This window comes from Pseudophryne corroboree, chromosome 6, assembly GCF_028390025.1.
Source record: "Pseudophryne corroboree isolate aPseCor3 chromosome 6, aPseCor3.hap2, whole genome shotgun sequence".
Taxonomy (NCBI): Eukaryota; Metazoa; Chordata; class Amphibia; order Anura; family Myobatrachidae; genus Pseudophryne; species Pseudophryne corroboree.
Window position 1 is genome coordinate 751,668,478 of NC_086449.1, and position 7,428 is coordinate 751,675,905.

The window sequence follows — 7,428 nt, forward strand, 5'->3', positions numbered from 1 at the left end:
TCAGAGGGGGGGTCTGATTGAGAGGGCGAGGGGGGCGGAGAGAAAGTTAAGGCAACAGAGGGTGAGGGGGGTTCAGATGGGGATGTAGAAGTTGAAGGAGAAGGGGTATGGGAAGGAGGAGAAGGGGTCCCAGAAAGAGATGGAGAGGTGTGGTGAGAAGGGGAATGGAAAGTGGAGTGGGCCAGGGAAGCTGAGGGGGACTGGGAAGGGGAGGGGGAGTGAGAAGGGGAGGGGGAGTGAGAAGGGGAGGGGGACTGGGAAGGGGAAGGGGGCGGAGAGGTCTGCCGTTGTTGTTGTCCTATAATGATATTTTTGACAACATTTAGTTTACATGTGAAATTACATAGTAAACAATTTCAATATTCAATGTTCTGTTCCATGTAAAATACAGTGTTTTTTAGAAATGAAAATCAAACATGTATAAATCCTATTCATGTTGGCCACAGCAAACAAAATGAGTCATAACTTTTACTTTGAAGCTCATTCCGTAATCTAGTCCATTGAGTCATATTGATTGGTCTAGGCAACATCACCAGATCACTATTCAAGGCACCTTATTATATAGGCAGCAATGATCAAGTATTTGGGACCAGTTTCCTGGCTGGTTATTAATTCTTGAAAACATGCACTTGTTTGGTGTCAGTTTGCTACAGTCAGTACTGTTTGGCCTAACCACACACACTGTCCTATTTTGTAAAAAAACACACTCAGCGTTGCAATTAGCCTACCACTTAGTGTAAATTTGCACAATGTTTGCTAATATTCTTATGTAATGTAACTTACGTCGTGTATGCATAGAACGAATTTGCTGGCGGATCTCCGCCAACAGCTCGGGAGTCCTCCTGCGGAGATCACTCCATCTCCTCTCAAGTTGAATGATTGACCGCCTGCTGCGGACGCGAGTCCGCAGCAGGCGGCGGACCTCCGCGTAGGCCTCGCGCTTCACCCGATTTGGGATGAAGCGCCCAACGCGGCCTACGCGGCGGTCCATCACCGCAACCAGGACGCGGAGCTCACGCCTGGTGAACGGTGCAGCACGCATCTTGGCAATGGCGTTTTCCTTATTTGGGCATATATTTATAGCGTCTGTTAGCATGTGATTGGTCATAAATCTGTTGTCATTTCTAATAACTTTATTGATCTTTGCAATGCTGTGAAGAGCAGTGTTATTTCGCACGAGCGGAAAAACGCATCCGCAGAAGTAAATTTTTGCATAAAAAATAAAATAAAAAATAAAAACCATAACACAAACAGACACAGAGACACACAGTTTTGAATAAAATTCTAAACATATCTGTGTACTCACCACAGTTTGTGTGATCATTCAGCTGGACAGTCACAAAGTGGGCAAGATTCAATTTCATTTGTTTTTGTGTTTGTTTAAATAATCAAGGTTTTAGGATATAAAACAAATAAGGACACTATTTAGCCACATCACATTATATTTTGTACTAATCTCAAATTGTAAGCTTAACGTGTTAACGGATTTTTACTTTTTTAAAAATGACAAATAAACAAAAATTCCTAAACCATTACACAATGACCTTACAATCTCAAACAAAATGTCAACATTACAAACAAAACATAAGCATACTGTGCTTTGTTTTTTCAACATACAAATAAGATAAAAACACTATACCTGAAATATTCGGCAACAATCCTTGCCCTCACTTGGCTCCCCCTCCGTGTAACACTCCCACCACCGAAGTGTCGAACAACCCCTGGCTCCTCATCAGGCAATTCCTCTGCCTGAGGAAGCTCTACACTACTCCTTACCGCGATATTATGTAGTATTGCGCACAGGACCACTATTTTACTTGCCATCTCCGGCGAATACATGATGTCGCCACCAGTGCGGTGGAGCACACGAAACCGCCCTTTAAGGACACCAATTGTGCGCTCCACCAGCTGCCTAGTGGCAGTAAGCGCGGAGTTAAATGCCATCTGTGGTCCTGGCCTGGGATTACGGTAAGGAGTCATGAGCCAGGGGGTGCAAGGATATCCACGGTCTCCTGTTTGAGGAAAAACCTTAAATTAAAAAGAGTATAATCAAAAATTTCATTTATTTTTAAGATAAAAAATATCTACAAACTCACCCAATAACCACATGTCTGCTCGTTGACTTGCTCTTAATCTCTGCCATATCCCTGATTGTCTAATGACATATGCATCATGTGAACTTCCAGTAAACTTGGCATTCAGGGAAAGGATCTGGAGGGATGGCCCACAAACAACCATTACATTCAGAGAATGAAAGTTTCCTGTTTCTATAAATTTCTTCATTATGTCTTGGTGGCTGAATAGCAACATGTGTGCCATCCACAACCCCAATAACATGTGGGAAGCGACTACCACCTTCCTCAAATTGCCGCTTCACCACATCTAGGGCACCAACATCCAAAGGCATATCAATGAATTGCTTCACCCGCTTTAGGAAAGCCTGGCAGACACGCCGCAGGACCTTACTGAACTGGCCCTGCGACATGCCAACCAGGTCTCCCACAACATGTTGATATGAGGCTGTAGCCAAAAAATGTAACACAGCAAGGAATTGTGTCAATGGTGGTATTGCTGTAGGATACCGAATTTCAGACTCCAGATCACTCTCTATTATGGAGAGAGTGTCTAGGATTAGATGTGGTGGCAGCCTGTATCTACGCACCACCACATCATCTGGCATCCCAAAAAGTAGGACACGGGTTCTGAAAATTGGTGGCCTAGCACGCCTCCGTTGCCTTGGTTGATGAGGAGCCGGTTGTGGTTGTGGGGCTGGCGGTTGGGGTGGGAGTGCTGGCGTGGGTTGGGGAGGTAGGGCTTCTGCTGCGATAAATATCGACATAACACACTTTTTTGATATAAAAACAAAAAAATGTTTAATACTCCAAAATTATTTATTAAAAAATATACAAACAATAAATGTATAAAAAAAGGTGGAGTCAACTTACTGCAGGAGCGTACGACATTATTTCTGGGTTCAATTCAGGAACAAAATTTAAAAAATAAAAAATAAACATATGTTAATGTGAGAAAAACCAAAAATGTTAGTTTCTAGATTTCTGAGCATCAAACACATCACAAACACCATAAAACAAATATAAATAAAAATAAAAAAAAGGAAAAAATTCAATCAAGTAACAAAAATAAACCATTTAGTAGCTAGGCAAGGCAAGAAAAAAACTACTTTGCAGATCAATCCAGGTAAGAAAAAATACTTGTCTTTACAAAATGGCAAAGAAACATAGTAACAACACTTTGAACAAACACAAACAGGCACCAACACAGGCAAAGGGCACTTACCTGATCCAAAATCAATAAAGTTTTTGTGTTTTCTTGCACACCAAAAACTCCAAATATACAAGGGTTTCCTCACCCAAAAAACAACTCCTACAAGAAAACAAAAATGACAGTCAAAAACAACATACAGACCATTCAAACAAACAAACAAACAAACAACAACACAGGCAAAGGGCACTTACCTGATCCAAAATCAATAAAGTTTTTGAGTTTTCTTGCACACCAAAAACTCCAAATAAACAAGGGTTTCCTCACCCAAAAAACAACTCCTACAAGAGAACAAAAATGACAGTCAAATCAAAGAAGCACAGTTTTATTTACAAAAATGGACTTGCTAAATATATATGTGTTTTTAAATAAAAATAAAAAAAAAACCAAAATAAAAAAACTTTGAATTCAAAAAATTACAAAGAAGATTTCCAGAATACTCACAAACGAAAAAACGCAACAAAAAAATGTCTATACTCAAAACGCAAACGAAAGGACAAATGTATGCTTGACAATTACTCACTCTGCAAATTCCTATAGCACCTTCACGCACAAGCCAACAAACTCAAGTGAAACTCCAAACTACCTACACTCACAGCGTGCAAAGTAGGCCCTTAAATAAGCAGTGCAATCATTAATCAGATTAACAGTGTACACCTGTGTGAATTAACGATACGCACGTAGGTATATAAGCACACACCTCGGCGTACACACGTCATCACAAACATGGCTTCTCGTGAGCAAATCGCAGCAGAGATGGACCGCATTGCAGAGCAGGAGATGGCATTGCGGAAAAGACGCATAGATTGCCAACGGCGCATGCTGGAATACGCCTCTGCGGATGTTGAAGAGGCAGGACCTAGTACTCTGCAAATGTCTGCTTCTAAACCACAACAATTGACTGGGGATACTCTGCCACACACACAAAGTGACCAAACTGAGGGAGAATTGGCTTTAGCCACACAAACACAACAGACAGAAGCTGCTAGTGAGGAGGAAGATGGTGATGAACAACAAGAAACCTCACAGGCTACCTCCAGACGGAAGAAAAGACAGCCTGCATTCACTAAGAGGGAGTTGCGTGTCTTGGTCACGCAGGCCATGTCCAAAATCCATAGAGGGCCAAAAAACATGGGGGCTGCTTCAAAAGAACGAATCTGGAGAGACATCACAAAATCTGTGAATGAAGTTGGCTCTGTCGTCAGAACATCACAGGAAGTGAGACGACGGTAAGTGCATATTGACAGTCCTTTTTCTGTGCTAAGTTGACTAAAAAATTTAGTTACATGTGATGTTATGTCTAGCAGAACACGTGTCCTATATATTAGCTTAGACAAATAATAAGACTCTACTTTGTCCCTCTTTCACAATACATATGTAGGTGGGCCGACTTCAAATCCCGCCTGAAGGCAAAGAGGGCTGCGGAGTGGAATGCCTCAAGGGCTACAGGTGGAGGAGCACCTGTCGCTGTGGAGTATACTGACTTGGAGGAGATGGCGATGCCCTGTGTCAGTTATGAGGAGGGCCAAGGGGTGTCTCATATGGACACGGACCTGCCTGAGATCCTGACGGGACATGACTTGGAAGGTAAGTTTACACATTTAGTTGTCTGTAATTTTGACAGTATTTATAATAATAAACTAATTTTGTATCCTACTTTTTTCCCACACATTCTTCTATTTGCTTGCCACAAAACACAGCACAGGGGGGTGATCCGTTTGAGTCACAGGACGGTTATGTGGTTGAGGCTGAGGTGGAGGGACCTAGTGAGTCTGGCAGTGTGGGCCAACAAATCCCACCTCTGCAGGTTCCTACTGGCCCCCCCACCCAACCCTCTGCTATCCCGGAGATCCTGCTTGAAATCGCTAGGTATGGTGAGAGCCTAAATCGGTTTCAAGACGGGGTCATCCGGGAGGTAAGCCAGATAGCTGTCCGGCTCACTGAGCACCGAACCTGTGTTGAGCAAGGTGTTGCTCAACTCTGCCAAGGTCTGGCAGAGATCAGGCAGGGCCAAGAACAACTTGCCTCCTCATTCCAAACCCTTGCAAATAACATCTTGCAAGGGCTCCAGGCCATCGCTGTCTCCCTTGCCCACAGTGGCAGAGAGCCACCCACATCGGCTCCCTCCCCTGCCCCTGCCCAGGAAGAACAGCCCACTGGGCAGGCCCAACGAAGGTCGCTCCGCAGACCTTCCAAAGAAGAACAGCCTCAGGCGGGGAGAAAAAGAAGAAAATGATGTCTCTCCAGATGGGCAGCACCCATGTTTTTGATGTTGCCTCTCTGTATTTTTGGAGTTGGCTTGTGTGACCAGAATGGATAACTCCCTCTTAGTGAAATGTATTCTTTCTGTTTGGATGTATTGTAGCCTGTGAGTTTATGTGTATAAACACCAGAGCCATCTTCCTCTTACTAGTGTGCTATGTATTGTTGTGTTTGTGTGGTGGATCCTAATTCTTTCTCATTTGGTTTAAAATGTGTGTGTGGCAGGGTGTGTCATGTTTTATTTATGCTTTAAAAATATACTTTTGTCAGAAGCAGACTTTTGCAGAGTACTGAGTTCTGCTATCTAATGATTGTCAGTGCCATCTGCTTGCTGCTTGGTCCATCTCTGCCTGTGCGACTCATGTGGAGCCATGTTTAAATGTTGTCAAAAAATTATATAGTAATAAAAAATATATTTCAAAAATTTGAGCAGTTTCTTCCAGGTAATGCAGTTCCAGAAAGATTAGGTCAGCATATAGACACTTGTAGACCAATCTGCTAATTCTCCTTAAAAATTGAAAAAAAAAAAAAAAAAAGGTATGCTTTGCACCACACTTTAATGTCCATATTAAGTAAACAGACACGACGCTTTTTATAAATATCTAGGGTCAACAGGACATCATTTCAAACATTGTCAGATATTATAATCAAATATTATTGTGATTTTTAAGCCTAAATTAAAGTGTATGCTGCATTATGTTGGTGTTGGTTTATTTTTAAACAATTATGCAGATTTCAAACACTTTCACAAAAATTTTCATTTGCTTGTATTTGGGAGTCTTACACACATTAAAACAAGTTTTAAAAAGGCTTACACAACAATTTCAAAAAAAAAAAACACCCTTATTTGGCAGTGTGTGAGATTTCTATGTGAGTAGACTAAACATGTAATGTGTGTTCAGACAATTGCTGGTTGGTAACTTTCATCTGCTCATTAATTAACAAGTAATTGGACATCAGATGAATGTGATCTCCAATTAACTGCTAATTACTGCATACACACTTGTACCAGTACTTCGCAAATGTAGAGTAACTGCAGACCTACTCTGCTGCTGCGTGAATGTTGCTACGGTTTCCTATGTTAGTTTTAACAGCGACAATGTTTATTTGCTAAAAACACGCCCATTGCGAGTTGCATACTCCCACACTGTACGCCCACTTTCACGCCCATGTCGGAGCATTGCGAAGTCGCGCCTCCGCAACGCCCACGCCACTCCTCGTTTTCGGTTGCCAGTTACGGCTTTTTTTTTTCTAAGTAATTTTGCACAGTTGTCGTACGTATGTACTCGCGCATGCGTAATCACGCATTTGCGCATGCGCAGATACTTACATTTCGTACATTTGCGATGCGATGACTCTTAGCGAACAACTCGGAATGAGGGCCATTGTGCACTGCATTTCTGCCCTTCATAAATCCTGTATAAGGTGTTGGGAGTATTAGTGCAATAATTCCGGTAAAAAGTTTAAAATCCTGATTAAGTAGGGAGATAGGTTGATATGATTGGGGTATAGTGGGTTTTTTGCCCCTTTTTACTAAAAGTGTAATACGAGCTTGATTAAAGTCCCAAGGTAGTTTATCTCCTTTTAAGATAGAGTTATATAAGGAAATGAAATGCGGTGTTATGTGAGGAGCCAACATTTTATAATATTCCGCACTGAGACCGTCTGGCCCAGGTGACTTTCCATTGGACAATGATTTAATAGCTGAAGCTATCTCTAATTCTGTTACTGGTGCAGTTAACGAATCTCAAGCCTCCTACAAGAGGGTTGGGAGATTAGCCCCTCTCAGGAAACGCATCCCAAGAGCAGGATCGTCTGCTTGTGCGGAATTTAGATCTGTAAAATATTTTAAAAAGGTATCTGCAATGTGTGATGGAGAGGTTC

The 7,428-nt window shown here is 42.1% G+C and overlaps 1 long non-coding RNA gene across 1 annotated transcript; it reads right to left on the reverse strand.

Moving 5' to 3' along the window:
- Positions 1-201: 201 nt before the first annotated feature.
- LOC134935659 (uncharacterized) lies at positions 202-2,227 on the reverse strand. The gene is made up of 4 exons (XR_010180320.1): positions 2,097-2,227; positions 1,640-2,012; positions 1,307-1,328; positions 202-298 (listed from the first exon to the last, which is right to left on the reverse strand). It is a non-coding gene; the product is annotated as an uncharacterized LOC134935659 (long non-coding RNA).
- Positions 2,228-7,428: the final 5,201 nt, after the last annotated feature.